At 35.0% G+C, this 25370-nt stretch overlaps 1 protein-coding gene across 2 annotated transcripts in view; it reads right to left on the reverse strand.

Annotated features, from left to right (window-relative positions):
• plxna4 (plexin A4) overlaps positions 1–23838 on the reverse strand; it is a 236645-nt gene extending 212807 nt beyond the window's left edge. The window contains exons 1-3 of one of the 2 annotated variants that reach the window (XM_087246098.1): positions 23650–23838; positions 23178–23248; positions 20570–20642 (exon numbers count right to left, since the gene is read on the reverse strand). The gene's annotated coding sequence lies outside the window, so the exon portion shown is untranslated. Of the gene's footprint in view, positions 1–10468; positions 10928–20569; positions 20643–23177; positions 23249–23649 lie in introns of those variants that run through there. The other variant, XM_087246097.1, reaches the window with a different exon arrangement.
• Positions 23839–25370: the final 1532 nt, after the last annotated feature.

Below are 25370 nucleotides of genomic sequence, written 5' to 3' on the forward strand. Positions count from 1 at the left end.
AGACAACCATAGCTGTTAAATTACTGATATGAATGACTCACTCATTTAGAGGCATTTTGGAGGAATTACATTTAAAGTGTATGAGTCATCAATAAACAGAATGTTGGGTGCTTTTCAGCACACACGCATTAAACCTTACCTCTCCGAGGTTCTTCAGCTCAAATGAGTCTATAAAAACAAATGCAATTGCCTTGTATCTTCCACTATATTTTCCCGGTTAAACTGACTCTTAATGCCACCATTCAAGTGCACATGACAAAGACTTTGGATGAGAACACAGACGGACCAATATGCATGTAGCATGAGTGAAGATGTTACGTAGGCAATAGCCTGGAGGCAAACCATCATGGGTGTCATATGTGGAGATAATGAAGAACGAGGCGCACACAGAAGCCTCTTTGATGAAAGCTGACCGTGATGTGCTCACTTCCATCCGCAAGACAGATGAGCTATTGTCCACCGCTGGTAGATTACACACCACTCGAGCGGCACAAGTGGCTACAAAAACATATGCAGATGAGCCTCATCAATATGCATTTTATACAAATCAAATGTAAATTCAATGCGCGGTTGCCGGCTGAATCATTTCCTGAACTTTTAGCCGCAACTTTCTCAATGAGCGAGCTGCGAGTGCCGCTACGACCAGCTTTCAGCACCTGGCCTGATGCCAGCTCTCTTCTCCACCTCATCTGCGTGCAGGAGTCGGGACAGGAAGATAGCTCTCCATTCTGTTTTCTATTTACCTTCCTCCCTCGCTCTGTTTGTCAGAGCCCTTGGCGTAAACACGGAAGGCTGCTTTCGAGTCCTTTCAGCAGGGGCTCCTGTGGTTTGGGATGAAGGAAACGTAATCCATTCCTCTTTTCTTTCCCTCTCCGCAGTTGGTCAGGCTGTTTAGTTTGATTTTCTACATGCTTAACTGCGTCGCATTACTTGTGCGCGAGAATCCGAGGGCTCTGGGTGAGCGTGCATGACCATTCCCAAGAAGCTAAATCACAGTGACACTGGAAAAGTAGAAATAACCTGTGCATTTACAATGTTTACCTTCCCTTCTTACTATAAGAGGATGTTCTGTCCCTTAGCACTGCAGTGACATGAATCGCCCTGACAAGATTCTAATATCACCTTCATTCAATGTTAGCCATGCCACATAGAATAACTTGTGAAGCGCGTCCAATGCGGCCTTGAAAACCCTTATCTTGAAGGCGCAGGAAAAATACAAGATGGCAGGGGCACAAAACACTGCTGTCAATATAATTCCTTGTCTGCGCTGCTGAAATGATACGACACCATTCATAATCCTGAAAAACATCCGTAATAATAAGGCTTAATACTCAACTCAGCATTCAACAGCCAATATTCAATGAAGCATGCTGATTTATGGAACATGTTTGATCGTTCCACTGGAATTTTTATCAATGCTCATGATGACAGCGTCAGAGACTCAGTGGCGACCTCTAGCCCACACCGCTGTTGTGATTTGTATGTGTACATCTGTGTGGGGAGAAACATTAAGTGGGATAATGGAGCTAAAAAGTCATGTTTCCATGGGAACACTTATAGATGTGTGAGTGGGTGGCAGAGGGACTGAAGCTCATGGATACAACGAAGATGCCTAATGCACAGAACACAGAAACAAGCCCACATTCAAAGAGCGTGTATGTAAAGGCAACAACATATAAATACTGTACTCACACTGCCAAGCTTCAGTGCATCTGTTCTATAGTACAGACATTCACAACATGGTTGCAGTTTGTTGAATGAATGCACCTGTGCTTGACAAAATCAGGGAAGCGGAAAGCATGTTGGTTTATCTAGTCCATTGCTTACTGTCAGTGCGAATTAAACCTTACCTTGGCAACTTAGAATGTACAAATGTAAAAGACAAATGTACCATGGTCTACCTCCCAGACAAATGCTAAACAGATCTTAAGTCAACAACAAACTGACTCACCTCAAATCAGAAGTACATTTGCCAGAAGGATGAGGAACACAGCTGTATTTCAAAAGGATGTAAAAATGGATGTCCCAACAAAACGGAGCCAATTGAAATGTCACATTGCAAAATCAGACATACTAAAGTTTTCAAGTTCAATATAAAATCCAACACAGGGCTTAACAATAAGGACTGCCCGATGGCCCAGACCTGGGGCCTCATGTACGAAGACTTGCGTGGAAATCTTACTAAAACATTGCGTACGCACAAAGCTGTAAATGTGCGTACGCAGAAAAAAAGGTGCGTGATCATGTTTTGACACGTTCGAGCATGAACTCGGTTCGAATCTAGCGTCTGATGAACTCTTTCTTCTTTTTTTTCCCCAGCTACATATCAGATTTTGCCCACTATTTATCACGAGAAAGACAAGTAGGAATCATCAATAAGTTTGTGCATCATATTTTATTTGCACATTTATTGAATGGAAATGTTTCTGATTCTCGCATGCAAATTCATCTTCAGATAGTGTCTTTATAGCAATGTGCGTGCAGTAGATCGCTCAGATTACATTGGGAAAACAGGCGACCACTGCAAATTGTGCTTTAATGTTTAGCTGGTCAACTGTATTGTATGGAAATCTTACATACCTACTAGATAAACCCGTCTCATACAGCTGCCATTGCAAGGCTCAGACACTTTGTAGAGAGGAATTTAACACAACTGCCTCTAGGAGTCGCCAATGGAAATAAAACAGACACGCACAAAAAATGTGCGTACGCCTGCCAGAAAGCTGCTGTGAACCTGCGCACATTCCCACGTTCAGTTCATTGTTAGTAAATCCAAACGTGAGCGATTCTGAGCGTGAAACCTGGCGTACGCAAAGTTTTTGTGCGTACGCAGCGTTGATACATGAGGCCCCTGGTGAAAGAGACGCTTGGGACAGTAGGCAGGATTCTAACTGGCCCTATCGGGACAGTGCTACCTTGTCACTAAAGTTTCATTTGCCATTGACTATTGATAAATTCTATTTAATTAAGTTTTAATTTAATTTAATTTTAAGTCTTCTCTGTGATGTCATAAACACCATACTGCTTTTTGGTTTCTCTTATCTGATTTGATGTTTTGAGCTTGCTATTCTTTTCCTCCGTAACCAGTACAGTGAAGTGACGGCAACATCAAATTATAAAAATAAACGAAAATTTCTATTTCGAAAAAAAGAAGTTGATGTTTTGCACAATTTGCCATCAGTTTGGCAAGTAAGCCACCTTTTGTTAAATCATTTCGAACTGCAATAAAATACCAGCACATTTTCCATACTGTTCTTTTTGTTTGCATAACACTTTGAATTTTGCATATATTTATTAACTTTATTAAACATAAAATTTTCTAAATATTTAAATTCTAGATTTACTGACATTATTTTTTACACATTATTTAATATATGTGACTAAAATAGCTATTAACTTCTCAGTGAAAATTTTGCCAGGGCAAGTAAAAATCTGAATCATTGGCCCGATCGGACCCGAAGCAAAAATTTTTAGTGTTGAACCCTGCAACAGGAAAATAGGATACACAACATAGAAACGCTGTGTAAACCACACTACAATGATACCCTTCTAGGACTGGGCGATAATACAAAAAAATAATAATAATAATTAAAAATCACTATATTACGTTTTATATCATTAAATATAGATAAATATTGAATATTTTTAACAATCCATTTAGGGATATTTAGATTTTATTTAACCACTTAATTTTAATTAACCAACATTACTAAGGCAAATAGTTTTAATAGTCAAAACAAAAATAATTAAACAAAATACCTGATCTCTTTATATTAAAATAAACAGAACTGTTAAAGAGATAACAAAAAAATTTGATAAAAAAAAAATACAAAGTGTGTGCAATGGTAAAGGTAAATCAACATCTCTGTAAGATGTCAATAATAATGATACAGTAAACCTCAAACTCTGTAAACAAAGCAAATAATGATAATCAAATCTGAGCTTTTAAGTAAAGAAACTAATCATCATTATTCAAATGCATATTGCAACATTACAAATTGTGAAGTTAAATGACTATATTACCTCTTTGCTAAAAAATCTTTCAGATGGTGTGCTAGTGGCTGGGGTGCACAAAAAAAGAAACCAAAAAGCCATTCTGGTGTTCGGTCAATAAATACCGATATCAATTTCATTGCCCAGCCCTATACCCTTCCTATTGCTTTTCATCTTTTCTTACTCTGGACAAGTTTTAAAACGTGCACACATCTGATGCCACTGTAAAGCCAAGACTTAGTGTGGATGTTTCAAACAGCGAGTTCACCTACAAAAGAAATAAGATACGTATATCTGTCTGCAGCTTTCAAATGGTTTCATACATCTGAAACTAAACTAATTTATTACTTGTCATGCATGGCTTAGCGGAAGCAAATATAAAAGCCGACACAGAGGATGTTTTCAATGTAATCCTCCTGACCTGACTCAAAGGAAGATCTGTACCAGAAATACTCTTTTCTGCTTTCTTTCCTCAGGTATATTACTGAAACTACACTGAGGTCATCACACCAAGTTCATCGCAGCAAAGTGTTCCAAATTTGGAACAACCTATAGTCCTGTTCACAATGACACAGTACTTGCAGCAAGCACATAGCAGAATTTTGTCTGCTAAACAGTTTAACTGCATTGGCTGGCGATGTAGCAAGACATCATTTTTTTGAAAATCGATATCAAATTAGACGTTAAATAGGTAAAGACACCACTGGAAACATGATTCCTTTAAAACAATCTACTCTATGAACTTTGCTGTGACTACATTGCATCAGCATTATAAACAAGATGAAGAATAATCAATGAATGAATCAGACTTTAAACTTTCAGAAACTCTCAAAAGACAATTACTTAAAGTATTTTTGAAGAATATTTTTAATGAGATTACATTTAATTACCTAATTTATTTGCCCTCATGTGGTTTTAAACATTTATGAGTTTCTTTCATCTGTTGAACACAAAATTAAGCATTTTTGAAGAATGCTAGTCACTGGCTCCTATTGACTTCCATAGTAGAATAATAAATTACTATGGAAATAAGGGTCTCCTATCAGGATACCTTAAAATGTGTCCATTTGTATTCAACAGAAGCAAGAAACTCAAATAGTCAAAACAAAAACAAGTGAATGGTAAACAGACCAATAGCCAAAGGGGTTCAGATGGTTCGGAAGAATGAGATATGATGTAATAACCTTGTATTTTAAAAATAAGTATTTTTTCACATTTCTTTATTCTATAAAAATGTGGTTATAATGACCATCTGACAAGCTAATCCAGCTAAAAAAACAGTGCCTAAAATGTCACTTAAATGCAGTATTTAGATAATTAAATACAATGTAAATCCTAATTTTAAGTTTTTTTACTGGGAAAAAAAAAACTTTTATTTTATGGATTCTTTTTTTTTTTTTTTTTTTTTTTTTTTACAGTGTAGAAAACGAGGCATATAACTGCAAAAAGGTCCACTTTTGGAGTAAAATTAACCACCTGGCTATGGGCCTGGTAAATAAATGATGACTGAATTTTCCTCTCTGGATGAACTATCCCTTTAAAAAACACGAACAAGACAACCTTTGCCCACTACTAGCCCATTTTTTGGCACATAAGGTCACAAGGCATGTGTGTATAGTCTAACACTGAACTTTAAACACTTGTCTTAATAACACCACATAAATGTCAAATCCAAAGCCTGCCCCTACTACATTTCCATTTCTAGATTATCTGCATCTCACAAGCGAAGTGCCAGTGAAAAGTAGACATGTATCCAACTGAAACACACTGTAACCACAAGACTTAAGTTGTTCTAAAAGAAAAAAAAATACAATTATAAATGATTATATACATACACACACAAAGATGGACAGTCTTGTAATAGGACTCACGTGTGCCACAGTGGTGATAGAAAGCAGAGTTTCACACTGGCGGAAATCACTCTCTCCTCATTATCCACACAGACACATGGGCTCACGTACACACCAGCATGCACACACGGTGGGACATGGGGGACGCACAGCAGGGGTCTATTCTTAAGATGTCACAAGCAGACAGAACTGTCACTCGCAATTCACACATTTACCTACAGACAATCCCATCCAGTCACACACAGAACTGCACATGACAAGAGCAGATGTGCATATGCAGTAAATCTTTCCACATTCCTAACACAAATATTTACTACACAAATAAACCTGGTTTTTCCAATGCACAAAGATACTTTCCAGGTACACATTTCCAAAGAAACTGCATGCTAAACGCGTAAAACATGTGTTTGTTGATAAGGTAACAAAAACAGTACAAGGGCAAGTTGTAAAATCTGTTGTAGTAACCCTATCATAACAAAAGGTTTAGGTAAATGGTTCGTTTATCCTAACAAACACACACACGCACACACGCACGCACGCACACACACACACGCACACACACTTTTAACATGCCAGTAGAGGCAAAGTCAAGCAGAGTCTCATTAAGCACAACAAGATTACAAAAATTGATTTTTCTTCCTCTTAGATTCTGTTGGCTGTTGTGTTTTACCAAGCTGTTCTTTAGTCAAAACCCAAGACCAGTTTCATACAGTTAGCTCATAAAGTAACTTCTTAGTTGGGTTATAGGTAAATATATGCATGTTCTGTTACACATTTTACATAATAGCAAATGTATAAAACTCATTAAAAATTGTGACGTTTGATTCCACTTTTTATTTAGTTTATATGCCATCAAGAGGATTGCATGATGTCCTGATGGTTTGTCCTCTTGTGAATTAAAGGGCAAATATTTTACCCCTTTTTCAAGATTTAAGATAAATCTGATGTGTCCCCAGACTGTGTCTGTAAAGTTTCATCTCAAAAGACCCATCAGATTATTTATTACACCTTTAGGATTATTGAGATTTTCTACTCTAAACACAATATAGCTGTTTTTGTTGCCTGCGCCTATAATGCTAGTTCTCCCCGCCCACCGTTCCCACGTGCCTGTCAGACTGAGCCTCTATCTCCACCTCGGCTGCATCAGATAAGCAGCACAGCGACAGACATGAAGGAAGCAGATCTCACATAACATTTGGGAGAAATACTACAGTAAGAACTTTCCCAATGATTATTTGATGTATTTGTTGTGGAGTTAATTCAAGCCTTTCTGCAATGATGAGTCACAAGGATGTAATTACAAAGTTTACTTTGCACTGTTTTTGCACAGCAAATGTGACAGGATACACGTTAATATCCATTGCTGTATGGACATCCGTTATCTTTATGTACAAAACAAACCTAATTTAATGTCTACAAACCTGGATTGAAGCATCTTCTTTTATAAATGTACTGACATGCGGCTGTGGTGATAACCACAGCCAGCTGAACAGATCTTCGCAATCTCAGTTGCTTTGTGCATGTCCTGTCTTGTGGATATTATTTGCGTTACTGCGTAGAGATGTTAAAACGTGGCTGTCAATCAAATCAGCGGGTGTGGAAACCTCACTCAAGTTGTGGTGGGCCTCAAAATGGGAGGGATTTGGATCCTATTTTAAGGACAGGAAATCTGTAAAAATACTTATTGTGTTTATATCACCCTGATATGACTGTGGACACACTATAGCTACACATAGTTTGGTCTAAACATCTTACAAAAGATGATTTTCATCATAGGAGCCCTTTAACAGGACTTCCATGCAGCCACTGCAAATTACAAACAGTTGCAAAATGAGACTGCCAAAGGCAAAACAAAAGGTAAGACATTGAAAGCCTCTCAACCAGTTTGAAAAATAATGTCATGTAAATTTTCTATGTGAAAATGATTCTTTAAAAACACATATAAACCAGATTATTAAGTAAATACTGTCTGTATCAGTTATCAACCCAAAAAGGAGCAATTGCAAAACTCAAGTTCAAATTCTACTTTAATGGAGGATACAAAGGCTAAATCTGATTGAACAACAAAACTGAAATTGGATTGGCTGGTACAGAAACCAAGCAACCTATAAGAAAAATGTGGGGGAGTGTCTTCCCGAGTCATTCAGCAGTTCCCAAACCAGTCATTCAGCCTCAAGTCAGCTGCTCTGTGTAGTGTATGTGAACACAAACACACACACTCCTCCACACTACATATCAGCTCAATCCAAATGGCCCATTCTAATAGCAATGGCATTTCTAATATTTTAATCAGGTATCTTGCTCTTGCATGTATTAATAATGTTTTCATTCTGTGCATTCCAGTCATTCTTTAAGTCTCTCTCTGAAAAACTTAAAGACTTTGAAAAATGTCAACATTATATTCATCCTTGCTGATAGCACTGTGTTTAAGGTCTCTAAAAGCTCTCAGGAGGCAGAGAGACAAGCAGACTGTCACGCATTCAAGGCTGGAACGGACTGAAATGATTAAGTTTTGTGTTTTATCACAGTCTGATGGTACTTGCTGTTTCTCCTTGAAACTCAGGGGCACTCTGACTGCACTGAGTGTTAACACATTCATCTACACCTACACTTTTAATAAACGGATGAAAAAAGAAAACAGAGAAGCCTCTTCATTGCATGCAAATGCAAACACTGTCATTCACCTACAGCTGTACTGTATGTTATTGAAAGGCAAATCACAATTGGCCACATGCAGAAACAATCCTCCATTCAAAGCACAAAAGCCCTGTCTTATCAGTCTCCAAAGGGAACAAACTTCACTCTGCTCACAAAAGCGAAAATACTTCATTAACACAATCTTCATGAATTCATAATTCATACACGTAAACCACCAAATACAGAGTGTGAAGTCCCACTATGAATGTATTCCTTACTGAAAACCACTCACCACAAGCGTGTGAACTCCTCTCATTACTTTAGATTGCCGAACAAACCCCACAGACTCACACCCTCAGCCGACAAAAGAGAGGCATAACAAAATGAGTTGAAGTCAATGAGAATCTGGCAATTAGAGAGTTTGCAAACAGCATGATGTATTAACTGAGACGATGTTCATTTACAAATCTGTCAGGGCAGAGGAGTGGTGACGTGTCCGAACTGAGCATCAGAAAGACGCGTTATTAGATGTGTCCTCAGCTGATCTATGCTGCATTGAGGCGGTCATAAGGGTTTGCAGATGTGCTACTTTGAGACAATGGCTCAAATGGTCAGCGGACCCCTTAAAGAACAAGTTGACATACTGCAGCTGCCTCTGAATTCACATGGAAATTAGGGGAAAATCTTGATCTATTCATAATCACAAACATTGTTCACATTTATGACAAGTAAAAACAATGTTAGATAGATAGATAGATAGATAGATAGATAGATAGATAGATAGATAGATAGATAGATAGATAGATAGATAGATAGATAGATAGATAGATAGATAGATAGATAGATAGATAGATAGATAGATAGATAGATAGATAGATAGATAGATCTGATTACGCCCTATACGCACCAACATAAAAGCGCATTACGGACCCTATACAGCGCATTGGTGACCCTATTATAAAAAGAATAAATGGGAAGCCAAAGTCTGCAAGAGAAGCAATGTGACACACCAGGGCCAGGTCTCTGGAAATAGCAGCGCAAAAGGCAGAAAATGCTAGTTGTAAAATCTTTAATGATTTTGCTCTCTCCACCCAGTGCCGTCAGGTAAAGCGCGCGCGGAGTGGCACCGCGCACGCACGCGGATCTCAGAACAAGTTTGCGCTCTCGCAGTTAACGCACCGCGTGCCAATAACGGGACTTTTTAATTCTTTGCTAAATGCAGTTTCAGACTAGCGCACCCTTTGTGACATTTCATCTTTGGCCAAGTCTTTACAAAATAGCGCTCTCGCAGAAACGTGCGCAAAAATAATGAAATCGTGTTAACTGCGTCAGCTCCACTTTCTGTAATAATTTACGTCTCAAGTCTTGCACAATGACACAAACTGAACAACGGTTTAAGTGCGTAAAGGTATATCTCAGCCAAAATTAAGAATCTGTCAAGATACTGAACCATCGTGTTGTTCCGAACATATATGACTTTCTTCCGTGGAAGAAATTGATGCTGGACACAATATTCGGGACAGAATGCATTAGTCCCCATAAAATGAAAGTGGACGGTGACGAAGGATGCCATTATGTTCAACATCTGCTAACCAGAAAGTAAAACATGTCTGGATAAACATGATGTTGAGGAAGCGATGACAGAATTATCATTTTCAATGAACTACCCCTTTAAGAGTCGTTGACAGTCTGTGCGCTTGTGTGCTTTCCATTAAGCATTACACATTTTAATAAAACATATAAAGACAAGCATCTTGATATGTTATTTCCGATTTTGAAAAGCTCCAGAGAGCAAAAGAACACAATCCTGTAACGCACGGATGCGAATGGTGCATTGCCCTCCTCACAGCACGCCCTTATACTACAGCAGGTAACACGCCTCGCTTACCTACTCGAAAACCCTTTCCCAGCTGTTATTCCGTTAAATAACAAGTTCAAGATGTGAAACACCAAACCCGTTAAACGGTCGTCCCGTGTCAAGCGCTTACCTGTTCTCGCTGCGGATTTCACCTCACCGCCGCAGTCGCGCTCACACTGCGGATGATGGGCACCTTTACAGGAATCCCAACTCTCTTACTCCACAAATACAGCCAGACGCCGTTTTAAAACACTCGATTCTGTGCGTCTTGGCACTGGGAAAAAATCCACTGCGTTTAATTTTCCCAGGAAAATAAGACAGACGAGCTGCAGAATCCCATTCCGGACTAAACTGATGCGCTGGTGACCGTTAAAACTGCCGCTCGCGCTATAGTTTCCATCATGACGCGCTGGTTGTCAGAATTTAAAGCGCGTTAAAACGCCAACCGGAATTCCGCGCGCAGGGAACGAGCGCGCCGTGTGCGCTGCAGTCAGAGCGGGCGTTTTGGAGTTTACTGGTTCGCGGCTGACTCCCAAGTATACCAGAAGAGAGGCGTGAGTCAGTTGCTTTCTGCTGAGACGCAGCGACTGTCTTGTTTTACAAACCCTCCTGACTCGCCCGCAGTGACATCCCGAATCTGGCCGCTGATTGGGCTAATTGTAAAATCTCATTGGCTGCAATCAGCGCGCGCGGCTGGCATGAATGAGGCATATGCTGCACCCCGATGCCTTTTAATGCGCCTATAATGCATGCATTACAGCGTGGAACGGATTTGGGGGAAACACGGGCGAATTGAAAAAGTCAGGACAAAACATCTAGCCTACGGATTTGAATAATCTGCAAGATCATTTGGAGATTAGGGTGTAAAACAAACATTAATTCGGGAGATTAGCTTTTCATTATTTTACGCTCATTATTTTGCTAATCAGAGATGAACCAAATTATAAGTATAACAAAATTCACGTGAGTCGTCAATTTAATTAAATAATTAATTGAAAAGAGCCTGGAAACTCTTACTTAGACCAATTGGATGACATTAACTCATGGAGTTGCAAAAACATATTATAAATGTTTATAGATCGTCCTGGTGATTTAAACATAGATTAATACAGCGTTATATGTTTTGGCTGGATGCATTAGGCAACTTTCATATCTAACAATCTGACAAACTTTTGGTGCATATGGAAAATGCTGGCTGGCATCATAATGGCATGCTTGATTCACTGCAAAATTTCGCAAGGCAAAGCTCTCAAAACACTGCACCACAGCGCCACCTGCAGTAATATATAGTACTGCATGTATATTCCACCTATCCTGCAGTGGACCACTATCCTGGTCCTGAAAGACTCCAAATGCTACACATTTCCCATGACTCTCTAATTAAACACTTATTTTAGAACCTAAAGTCAAGTGAACGCTTCCCCAAAGTGAATTGTAAACATTTAAATTGTTTGCTCAAACTGTGTGTTGGAATTGAGCTTTTCACAAAGTCAATAATGGGTTATAAACTGAATCAAGTATATATTTGATATGAAATGCATAACAGTGCTAACTATTCAGTCCTATTCTTATATTGCAGTTGTTTCAGAAATAAGCTCAGGTCTTTGATTAATCTGATTTTATGCATTCATTTCAGTGGTTTGCTGGATTGTTGCATTAAACATGCATTAAACACTTGAGAAAGATAACCTTATAAACTTTTTTTTAAAAAGGTGCTTCGGCTTAATGTTAAGAATTCAGTGTTCAACATATAATTACTTAGGGATAGCAAAGATGCTCTGGTCATCCAATGGGTCGATTCTTCCCAATTATCCAATTTAAACAAATGAATAGTTTAAGTAGGTAGAAAGTATGTAGACAACATCTTAATAAGTACGCATGCCCTCGTGCATGTTTTGCATACAATGGGCTAAACAATGGATAGATTTAAGCACATTTAAATTCAAGTAAACTGAGGGATCAATCTTAAACAAGCAATAATCAATATACACGTCTGTGGTATAATGATGATAAATGTTCAAGCTGTGCTCACCCTTCTAGTCTCTATAAACATAAAATACTGTGTCTATTATGTTGAGGAATGCAGCAACTTGGCATGCAATGACTCTTAGCATCTTTCATGTTGCATTGTTGAATGTTTACTAAATGATAAAGAATAATAAATAAATAAAATAATACAAATATGATAATAATAATATGATATGCTGAAATACCAGCACATTTTTCATAAAAATTGCAATCCTTTAAAACAAAACAATGCAATGCAAGATTCCACAAATAAATTCCTATATATGTATATTAACACATTACATTTTACAGACTTTTCAATTATACACCTTTCATTTGTCAAATAATGTGAGAGAAGTCAGCATAATATTTTAAAGTACAGTTTGAAAAACATTCATAGTCTATACATTATTTTAAAGACTAGCTATATGCTATATTTAGCAATGTTTTAAGCAACATTTTTAATTGTAACAGTTGATTTATTTAAAGGTTACACTATTTTAAGAAGTCCTTGTTAAAATGTAACTATTCAATTAACTACAGAGTAATATTAATTGATATATACATGTGAACATGGAAACAATGACACCATTAAATAAAGCATTACCAAGCATTTCCAAATTTTAATTACTATGTAATAATAATAATAATAATATAAAATAACTATAATAAGGATAAGTAAAGCCTAGAACTGCAGTATCCAGCAACGTTTGGTTCGTGAACATTTTATATCCGACTGTGAATGAAGGAGATTAGGGAAAAGGACGATTGCAAAGTCAAAGTCATCTGTTATAAAGCAAGGGATTATACTATTGAAAGAATTGTCATCTGTGAAGAACACTGACCTTTTTGTAAATCAATGCAGAGACTATGAATCAACATCCAATATGTCTGTGAAAACACTAAAGTTCCATTGTACGATCGGACACCATTGATTGAGACTGCAGAAGGGTCAACTTTGTAATCTGTTACACTTCTAGCCCTTGTCCCAGTGGCTTCGACCTGTCAGATAAAATTAATTTAAAGACAAAATAAACACACAAACAATTTGTCAGTTTAAACAAATGCTCCGCGGTGCAGTGGAATTAAAAGAGATCTGGTCCCCGATACTGGCCATTTTTCTGTCAGTCTGATCAATAGAGAGCATGCAGACCAGAGGAAAGGCCATTGATAAGGACAACAATGGTGTCAAGCCATAAAGACAAGCAAACAGAGTGACAGCAAAGTTTACTTCTAAAAGTGAATTTCTGAAAGGATCTCATGCACTTCCTATTTCACTACTTATATTATTCATCATTACGTGTACACATTCTGTAATAACATACATTCCTTTCACATGTCATATCAGTATGATACAGTCCTCTGTCGTGAATTCAGTGTCTGCAGTGATTTTGTGTCAGTTACTCCAGATAAGAATCTAGTTAAGATATATTATTTCAGTTTATGACAGAGCGGTACAATCTAGCGGCGCTCGAATGATCAGTGTGTGAGCAGTGAAGTAGATTTAAAGTTCATAAATTTTTCTCCGCTGACACCTGAAGATAGATTCTTCAGACAGGTCGAGTCTGCCGAGGGATGATCAATACCATTGATTGGAGTGTTTGGTGCCTAAAAAGAACAGGATGAAGGAAGCGAAGCATGAGGGCGAGTCATGTCGGGTCCTCAAGGTTGTGTTAATGTGTATGCAAGAGAAATGAAGGTCAGCTAAGGTTAAAAAAAAGGGTCACATCAATTCCACCTATTAACTATGGGCTTATCACTCGACTATTATTATGATATTGGATATAACAGTAATTACTGCTTATAAAGTATGAACTTATTATGCATTCCTAATCCTACCCACTACTGTACGGTACACTAACTATTAATGCGCAGCAAATTAGTGGTTTGAGTTAAAACTTCTTAGTAGATTAAGTTAAAATTCCTAATTAATGGTTTGCTAATGATAAGAATTGTACCAAAATAGGGTAACACTTCAGTTTAAATCAAAATTCACGGTATTGACAAACAATTAACTAATACTACTAGCTTATTAAACTACCAATTAGCTGTTTATTAATAGTTGGTAAGAAGGCTGGGTTTATACTTTGGGTAGAATTAGGGATGCAGAATAAAATCCTACTTTATTCCTACTAATGAACAATTAATATCGTAATGATAACAAACAATAGGGTCACACTTTATATTGATGGTCCGTTTGTTGAATTGAAGTTACATTGCATCTATGCCAACTAATTCTCATTAGATTATAAGTATAGTGTTAGGTCGGGGTTAGGGTTGGGGTTAGTGTAAGTTGTACAGACATGTACATCCAAAGTTTCTAATAATCAGTTAAATGTCTGTTGAAGGAGCAGATATTAAGCAGACAGTCTACTATTACTCAAATGGACCATCAAAATAAAGTTTTAACAAATATATATATATATATATATATATATATATATATATATATATATATATATATATATATATATATATAGAACATAAACATTTGGTTAAGTGCTCACCCATTATGTACAAATAAATAAATAAATAAATAAATAAATAAATAAATAAATAAACAATATCAGTAATAGTAATAATATAGTATTAAAAAAATATCTCACAGTACAATAAAAATAAAAAATACATAAAGTAAAAAAATATATAATTACATTTTGATTTCATGTTATATTAAATAATCTGTATTATTGTCAAACTAAAATCTAATTGCGGATTTTATACGGTCAGATTGTAACGTGCTAAATGAACTGCTGCTTGATTCTCGGTAAATGTAGTCAGTTTAACCCAATAAACTATAAAGATTTTAACTATGATGAAAATTCATTAAAATGCTTTAATTTTAACTATGTAAAAATATACATCATCATAGTGCAATACAAACTATCTCTGCCTGCAAAATGTCTGCAGAATTCAAATAATACATTCAATTCTTTTCTTGCCTGCTAAATAGTATTTAAGTAGGAATATTCTAATAGAGGGAGCCATTTGTTTTGTTCCTAAAGAGTCAGTGTTATTAAAGATTTGGTTCCGCAAAACAGTCAGTCATTCCTTCATAAAAAGAATAATTTGTTTTGGTCCTGAATGAATCAGGGTTTTGAACGAATCAATTGACAGAGTGGCTGCACGTACCAACCTCATAATATCCATTCCTCGGTCATCCTTCAAGCATTATGAGGCACCGTGCTAGATTTATGCCATCAAATCATGCATACAAAGTGTGTACACACAGACTATGGCCAATTTCAAAGCCATTTTACACCATGGGTAATAATATTTATGGGCTGCCAATGAAAGGACAGGATTTATAGTGTCTGCCTTCATAAATGTGTCCACCCTCCGACTGGCTGCTTTCTGTGTGTGTTTCAAGACTGATTTCTGTCTGATGAACCTCCCTCTGGAAACAGTGTCTCTATCAATGCTGTGTACAAAACCTCATCTGTTGTCACCCTCCATCTGTCAAACACCAGGCCACATAAACTTCTTTCTTACAAAACACCAGCTTGATATTTTGGGTGCTTCTGTGGAAGGACTATTCACTCAATTCATCAATGTTTTACATGATAGTGCTGTCTATGTTTTTTAACAGACATTTAGTTTAGTTTCATGTACTATAACTGTCCATTCTTGAGAAAGAAAATTGTACTTCGGCTTAATATATTATTAATATTGTATTTTGTACTTACTACTACTGCTCCTATTACTATTACTGTATAATAAAAACAATATTATTATTAATAACAATAATAATAATAATAAAACAACAATAATAATTATACAATTAACATATATATATACATATATATATATATATATATATATATATATATATATATATATATATATATATATATTATTTATTTATTTATTTATAATATATAATAAATAATAATAATAATAATTATTATTATTATTATTATTATTATTGCATATCAAAGATATATTAATTATTTTAAAACGTGTTTTAATATAAATTACATAAATTAACAAAAGTACTTGATACAAAAATATTAACTTAAAAATATAATATATAATATAATTTTAAAAAGCAAACAAAATAATAAAAATAATTACAATATTAATAATTTATGCAACAAAACATTATGATAAAATAAAACAAAAATACTAAAGTGTGCAATAAAATAAAATAAAATCATGTACAAGTTGATTCTTGCACAAAATTAGCGAAACTGTGGACCAAATTTAGCATTTTAGCCAAAAAACTTTCCCTGTACAGTATGCAAGACCACAAACAACAAACTTTGACATGTGTGGTTTCATTTCCCCAGCACGTCTTGATGTCTCAAAGTTGCCTTGCAGCAATGATCTCACCAGTCTGCTGAAATTTGGACGCTTATTTGAGATCCAGTGTATTCATGACTGTTGTCACTGTTCCTCGCACACAGCTGCTCACTCCATCCTCTCGGTCAATGGCAATCATTGTGTGCATGGTTTGTGTCTTCCAGGCCCAGTCAGTCAGTCTCATTTGGATGAACTGCTTTATTACAGAGGGAAACATCCTCAAGGAAAGGTTCTCCAGGGCCTTCAGATTTCCACCATCGTCACAGTCCTTGCTATCATTTGCATGGCTGAGATGACGCAGTAAGTGTCTGTATCCCAAGGCTGAGGTGATAAGCTTGAGTTACAAACACAGTTTTGACTGAAACTTCCACAGGAGAATCTCCAGATTGTTCTTCCCCCTCAGGCTATCCAATCACGCTGAAGGCCAGGTTATCTGTGTACACGGTCTGGTCACTGGCAGCAATGTGTGCAATCACCAAGTAATGGTAGCTTCAATGGCTCATGTTTTGGGGTATGGCTCTTCTGCATGACGTTTCATCCATATATTCACTGGATTTTTTAGGCAAATGGCTGTGGTCATTAATTTTTTAAATATTAACATGCTTCTGTTGTTACTGCCATCCAATTATTTTAGTTTTGGCAAACAAGTCTGTGTTGTTAAATGTTGCAAAGTGCTACAGGTTTTCATGTTAAACACCCTGGTTTTTAATTCAAATATTTTTCATGAACTTTGTTTTTATTTAAGTTAGAAGTTGTTATTTTAGTTACACTGCAAATTAAAATTAATACAAATAAATGGAATTCAGTTTTTAATAAATAGATAATTGCAAAATTATAACTACAATTAGCTATTAAATAAATTTTATTCACATTTTATTTAGTTTTATTTATTCAAAATAGGCCTACACCTGTAAATAGCTCAAATTGTGAAAAAAAAATGTGCAAATGATTTCACAATCAACAAGAGTATTACAAAATCTTTAGAAATTAAAAAAATAAATCAATAAACATGAATTATTTTAATCATTTTCAAATGATTTTAAATCAGTATTTTTTCCTTTTTTCCCCAGCGAATGATACCACTGCTTAAGAAAGGAAGAATTACAAATAAAAAAGGGGAACATGTCAACAAATTAACATGTGAAAATTATTGAGAAAAACTATATATTTATTTACCTATATACACATTTTAATGTTTTTTTTTATATATATATTTTACAAAATACAGCATTAGTCAAGCTTTTGACTGTCACCATAATTTTACTATATGATAAATGCGTATGATATAGGCTATAGTTTTTAAAATAAATTGAGATTTAGATCAAAATGATTAAATGATAAAATATTCTGAAACATTTACCACTTGTGTCCCACAAGTTCTATATTCTTCATATGAAAAGTGAAGCAGAAATATTGTTTTATAGCAGTCTATACAACGATAAAAGCATTTTACCATTCTATAAAATGATAAAATGTGTATTAGCATTTTATTATAAACATACATAATCCTTAATATAACTAAATTATTTAAAACTCTGAAGGTGACTTGAAAAATAACATGTTCTGTAAATCATATACAGTTGAAGTCACAATAATTAGCCCTCCTGCAATTTTGTTTGCTTTTCAAATATTTCCCAAAGGATGTTTAATAGAGCAAGGAATTTTTCACAGTATGTCTGATAATATTTTTTTCTTCTGGAGAAAGTCTTATTTGTTGTAATTTCTGCTAGAATAAAAGCAGTTTTACATTTTTCAAAACAATCTTAGGGTCTTTTATATACAATGACTTGCCTAATTACTCCAACTTTGGTAATTAACCTAGTTAAGCCTTTAAATTGCACTTTAGGCTGAACAGTATGTTGAAAAACATCTAGTAAAATATTATTTATTGTCATCGGCAAAGATAAAAGAAATCAGTTATTAGAGACAAGTCATTAAAACTATTATGTTAACAAATGTGTTGAATTTTTCTCTCTCCTTAAAACAAATTGGGGGAAAAAAAACATGGGGGCTAAAAATTCTGACTTCAACTGCAATATAAATCATCTCCCGATTCTCTTTATGTTTCTTTAACAGTCAAAAGTCTCTATATTGCTTTTATTCATCAACAACATTAGCTATAGTCAACAGTATATGCTGCCTGATTATTTTAATCATTAATATCAACGCAGGAGCATATTCCTCCAGTTTCAATGACTATTTTGTCATAGGTATAAAACAGCTACTTCTAGAACATTACATAAAACTGCACATGATAAATGTGTATTTTGCAGAGTTGGAGAAGCCATTTATCACATGGTCAGGGCATTACAGTTTTGTTTAAAGCTTTTGAGAAAGTCTGCAATCATCTTTCAATTTAAATACAGCAGCACAAAGCAATGAGATATAGAGAAACATATGAACAATAGTACATCTGTAATGATATCTTTTGTTCAGTGCTGGAGTGTGAATTCATTTGTGCTATTCTATGCTGTTGAGACTGATTGAATGCGCATCTTATTGTAGATTTAATTTGTTATGCTGACTGAAAGTTTTTGCAAAATATATATATTAAAAAAATCAATCTCACTCACTCTTTCTTGAGCTGATATATAGATCTCAGATTTTATATTTGGCCGTTTTCATTTACTCAAACTTTGTCATTATGCCAGAACACTATTATTTTCTCCATCTATCTCTTACTCTCTCAGACTGGAACAGAAATTTCACAAAAACAAATGCCTGTTCATTATATGAAAAGAGAAAAGGGGAATTGCTGTATTTCTTTATGGATCAATCCATCACTGTTAATGAGAAATTATAAAGTGTCAAATGGCCTTGTCTAAATTTTTCTTTATTCTACTATATTCTTATCTATTTATAAGGTGGTCATAGACTGGTATTACACTAGACATAGACTATTGTTAAAAGTTTTCTGTAGCCATAACAAAATATTACATTAATAACTATATATTCCAAATAAGATTAGGAGAAAGTGCTGAAATTACAAACAAACAAACAAACAAACAAACAAACAAACAAAACAGTGGCCTTTTGGGGCCTAAAAACACAAACTTCCCAAAACGTTTTCCAAAATACAAATATATAAAAAAAGTAAATATATACCAAATATTTAGTCAGTTTCACAGTGTGAAAATGATTTTGACAACACAGTCATTTGTATGCAGAACCTTTCAAAACACATAAGGTTTTTTTTTTTTTTTTTTTGTATTATATACATTGTTGTTGTGCATACATAAACTTAAAGGCTTAAAACATAAATGTTCATCCAAAGTATTAACAAATACCAGTATAGCTAAATATTCATATAAAATTATATTGTGATGGACTTGGATTTCAGTCTGCTGAATGATTTTTAGGAAGGTTCACTTTTGAAGTTCTGCATAGACTCATATTAAATTTCTTCAAATCCTCAAATTTACACAGTATACAAATAAATGCAGCTGACTAAGCTAAACTTTTAAAGGAAAAGACAATTGCTAATTTATTTATCCTATACATACAGTTGAATTCAGAATTATTAGCCCCCCTTTGTACTTTTAAAAAATAATTGTGTTTAAAACTGTGTTGAAAAAAATCCTCTTCATTAAACAGAAAATGAGGCAAAAATAAACAGGGGGTCTAATAATTCAGGGAGGGTGGGGGGGGGGGTGGGGGCTAATAATTCTGACTTTAACATATATATATATTTAACACACACACACACACACACACACACACACACACACACACACACACACACACACACACACACACACACACACACACATATATATATATATATATCACATATAATATATATCACATATATATATATATATATATATATATATATATATACTTTTTAAAAAATATTTTACGAGTAACTGAACTCATGTAAAAGCTTACCTAGAAAGTGACATAAAAACTAATTTCTACTTACCAAGATACAGTCCTGCTGTGATCAACCTTCTTGTGTAACCAAATTCCACATGACCAACTAACCCCAGTCTAACCTAAAAAAAAAAAGAAGAAGAAAAAAAACTCATCAACTAAGTATTCTGGGTCATTTGTAGTCTCTCAAGAGAAAAATAGTTATGTTCATGTTATGTTAATTGCCATAACATAAAAAAAGGCCATTGGAAAAGTATGTTTTTTTTTTTTGTTTACATCCCTATAAGGCATGGATTTTAAACTCAATTCCTGGATGGCCACAGCCCTGCACAGTTTTGCTCCAACCCTAATCAAACAGCTGATACAAATAATCAAGTTGTTCAAAAGAGTCTGAACAGCTTGATTAGTTGCATCAGCTGTGTTTGATTAAAGTTGGAGCAAAACTGTGCAAAGCTGCAGCCACCCAGGAATTGGGTTTGAGACCTATGCTTTAAGGTATGAACCAAACTGATTAACTAGGAGAATCTCAACATGTATATAACAAAATAAATCATTAGCTTTAATGGGAGAAATAACTGGAATACAATCATTTATACAAATATTCAAAATCACAGTGAGACCGTTTTAACTTAATCAGAGAGAGATTCATTTGAAATGTCAAAACTAAAGATTTATTACACTGTGCTATCACGGCGAAACATGTAACAATTTAGTTTTTCTGCCTGAAAAACCCATACTATTACACACATTTGTATTAAAAATTAGTTAAATATAATGCAAACAGATGCAACCAATGCCCTCAAAACAAAATAATAATAATAAAAACAACATTTTAAAGTACAAAAAACTTCTATTAGTTACTGAAAGAAATTGCTTTCCCTTAGGGTAATAAAAAGTTTTTATGTCCAGAACCCAACAGTTTAATTAAATTCAATGACATGACATTATTCATGAATAACAAAAGCAATTCAGCCGCAAAGCACATTTCTATAAGTGTCTACTGTAGCCGATTACTGTTAGACAGCCCCTCAGCCGTCACAACTAATCGCTCAAACACACACACACAAACATAAATCAAAAAATGACCACAAAGGAGTGACAGGGTTCAGTAACATGACACAGTAAGATTAATATTTCCTCCAGTCCGTACAGTCAGACTCATTGTTTTCAATAAAGTGTCACGGCGCCCCATTACATAATCACATCTGCGATTTGGGATCAAGGTTTTGATGCAATCAATGCCTATTAGAATCAGCCTGTATTGATTGAAAGCAGAGAGCTGATAGCATCGCTCCATCTCTGGCCTGCTTAGATCATAATCTCTCTCTGGTCTGCGTGGGACTTGATTGGCATTAATAGGTCAGTGTGTTGCCCAGGGATGCAGGCGAGGATAATTTTTCACCACTAATAGTTTGATTGTAAACTGCCCCCTGACCCATTAGGGTCATAGGCGGAGGTGCTTCCTGTCCTGTCCACTGTATGGGAACAGAATGGAATTGTTGGGATGTGTACTTTATATTAGACTTGATCTTATTTAAAGTGTTGCGTAAAAAAGTTTAAGCTTAATCTTAAAAATAAAATGCAGAAAAAAAAAAATCATAACACTGCAAAGGGGTGGAACTCTTTCTTGAGGGCATCATAGAAATGACCACTTACAATATCTAAAAATCTGGTTTATAGAACATCAGACGTGTCATCACTCGTATAAGCATGTACCTACCTATCGTGTTACCACTAGTGCCTGCCATACTAATGATTTGTTTAAGTATGTTTTAAATAATCTCATCTCCTTCACATATTGCTAGTGTTTTTAGTTTATTTTGTTCATATACATTTCACTTATTAAGATTTATTTAACTATGTCTAGTTTAGTGCTCCTTAGTTACGCCTGATTACTTGAGAGCAATTTCGTGCAAATGTCAACCTTGCCCTGAAAAAAAGTTTTCACCAAAGTACGGAAACAATTTCTGGGTTTTAAGTATGAGAAAGTATGTTACAGTACTTCAAATATACTCAAAATTGCATCTGTCAATGTTTTCAAACGATTTACCAAAGTCACACAAGTGGCAATTTCACATCTGTCACATCCATAATGCAGAGATGTCACACCCATAACGACACTTTTTCCGCATAAATGTGAAAATATTAAATAAAATAAACCCAATCATTTTTGTTTTAGAGAGCCAACTAGAAAACCTTTTGATTATCATTGCTTCTTTGGGTTGTGCAGTTTAATTCACAGAATTTTTACAAAGTATGCTGTATACAGTAAACCTTCAGATTTTTTTTCTGTCACATCTATAATGCATGTTTATTTTCCTCATTTAAAGTACAAAACATATTTGCAGTTTGATATTTTTCTGATCACTTAACTCTGTGGTCAGTTGTTCTGGAAAATATAAAGAGATATTTCAATATAATGTTAACATATAATTTCTATGCAAATTTATGTTTTGAGTATTCACTGCAAATGTCACATGCATATAGCTTGAATTGCTCTTGTATAATTTTTTATGGTTTTTAGAGTGACAATTTTAGCATCTGATTAGGGACATAGCCTGTTGCATTTGCAGCAATGCTAATTAATGTACACTCTTCTGCCAAAGAAATAAATAGACTTTCACACTTTAAAAACGTAATTCACAGTAATACATTACCTTTAAAAGTAACTGTACTCAACGATGTTCATTTAGCATCAAGTAAATTGAAGGACGTGGGGATTGATGGCCTGAATGACAAATTGAACGCACAATGAAACATGAATTTACAGCACAATACAATGACCAATGTTAGAGGGGAAAAAACAATATAAAGACAGAATAAACAGCGAGATATATTATTAATTTAAAGCAAATTATAGATCAAATGAATAGATAGACAGGACACAAGGGATGAATGAATAGACTGACAAGCAAACAATTAGCCTAAATAAGTGATCATAACCATTAATGGCCAAACGACGGAAAAAACGACGGAATGAATGAACGAACAGCATAATGAAATAAAAAGTAGATAGATAAACAGACCGGCATTAATATTTAAAATTAAAATGTGCATTAAAATGTTGAATTAGACATTGTTATGCATAAACGACAAACAAATGTAATGCTGTCAGTGAAAATCACCTACCGTTATTCTTCTCTCAAAATGAAACATGTTGTCGTTTGTTGTCTGCTGCACTTACACTCGTGTTTGATAGTTTGTTTGTAAAAGTTAGACAAACTTATAGATGAACAATAAATTCATGACAAAAACAAAAATCCAACGGCGCGGTTCGACGCTTCAGCGCGACACCTGGCGTTTACAGTGATTTGATTTACGAGCAGGTGTAACTCCGCGAGATTTGATCAGTTTGTTAAACACGTGCAGAAATCAAAAAATGAACGTGTTTTCAAAGAAAAGCCCAATGAAGCAAAAGCATATATTAGGGGTCCGTGTACGTTTTGTTCATTTGTTTTCCATTTTCAAACGGAATAAAGGAAATGGAGAAAACGGCCGTTTTTCCGTTTTTCCTTTTGCTCACGAGAAAACGAAAAAACGAGATTTTGGCTGGATTTTCGTTCTTTGGTTTAGAGTAGGAAAACGGATAAACGACTTTAAAATTCATTTTACACATGTAGGCGGTGCTGAAACGCCCACTTTCCTCTAACTGGTTAACCAAATCTGCGCTCGTGACGTCACCCTCAAAATAAAAGCCTTACACGCAGGCTTTTAATTATTATTATTTAATTATATATATAAACAAAGTTTACATATTCTATCATTTGAACCACACACAGTTAGCAGGCTTACATTCATTGCGTATGTATAAATTAAATAAAAACGTAAATCAGCAGTATTCTTAGACATTTGTCATTAAAATAAGGTCATAGTTCACTGCCAAGCTTCTTGCTGCTGTGCACCTGATGCTGAGCAAAGAAAGCCATTTCCGAGCAGCACCTGGTTTACTTGATTGTTTCAGAGCTATTGTAGGCCTAAATAATAGCCTACTCTGTATAAAATAATAATTTATTATTATTATTATTATTATTATTATTATTATTATTATCAGTTACTAGTGTTTTTATTGTTTGGTGTGTTTTTTTTTCTTTTTAATAGTTGTTAGCAGAACCAGAATAAGAACACTTTGGGCCCTGCTATAAAAACAAAGGGTACCATTTGTTTTAATTTATTTCTTCCTATTTTAATTATATATTGTAATTATTTATTTGATAATTAATACTATTTTATTGCAACGCCAAAGTAGGCCTGTCTTATTATTTTTTTATTATTAAATTTGCTGTTATTGTAGGCTAGATGGCAGGCTTTAAATATTTTAAATAACATTTACTCATAACCTTACTAATTCGAGAGCCGAACCTAAAAAAGTTTAAGTGCAGTAAGCCTGTACAATAAAGGGAGCCGCAATGCATATTTCTAGCGCATTCTTTCACTCAACAATTATTGCTGGAATAATGAAATAAATTTCAAATTAACTAATTAAACACATTATAGTTGATAAAAAAAAATTGTGTCTAGTAGTTCCGACAAACAGATGAGCTCGCTACATGTGCATTGCGCTAATAATTTGACATTTGCTCTTCTTGAGAAAGTGCTACAGCGGGCCCTGCTATTTCACATATAAGGTTAGTGATACGTATTTTAAATTAGTATTGCACATTATTCATTCATTTTCTTGTCGGCTTAGTCCCTTTATTAATCTGGGGTCGCCACAGCGGAATGAACCGCCAACTTATTTAGCAAGTTTTTACGCAGCGGATGCCCTTCCAGCCACAACCCATCTCTGGGAAACATCCACACATACACACACACTTATACAGAACGGACAATTTAGCCTACCCAATTCACCT

Source organism: Danio rerio, chromosome 4, assembly GCF_052040795.2.
Source record: "Danio rerio strain M-AB ecotype USA chromosome 4, GRCz13ab, whole genome shotgun sequence".
Classification (NCBI taxonomy): domain Eukaryota; kingdom Metazoa; phylum Chordata; class Actinopteri; order Cypriniformes; family Danionidae; genus Danio; species Danio rerio.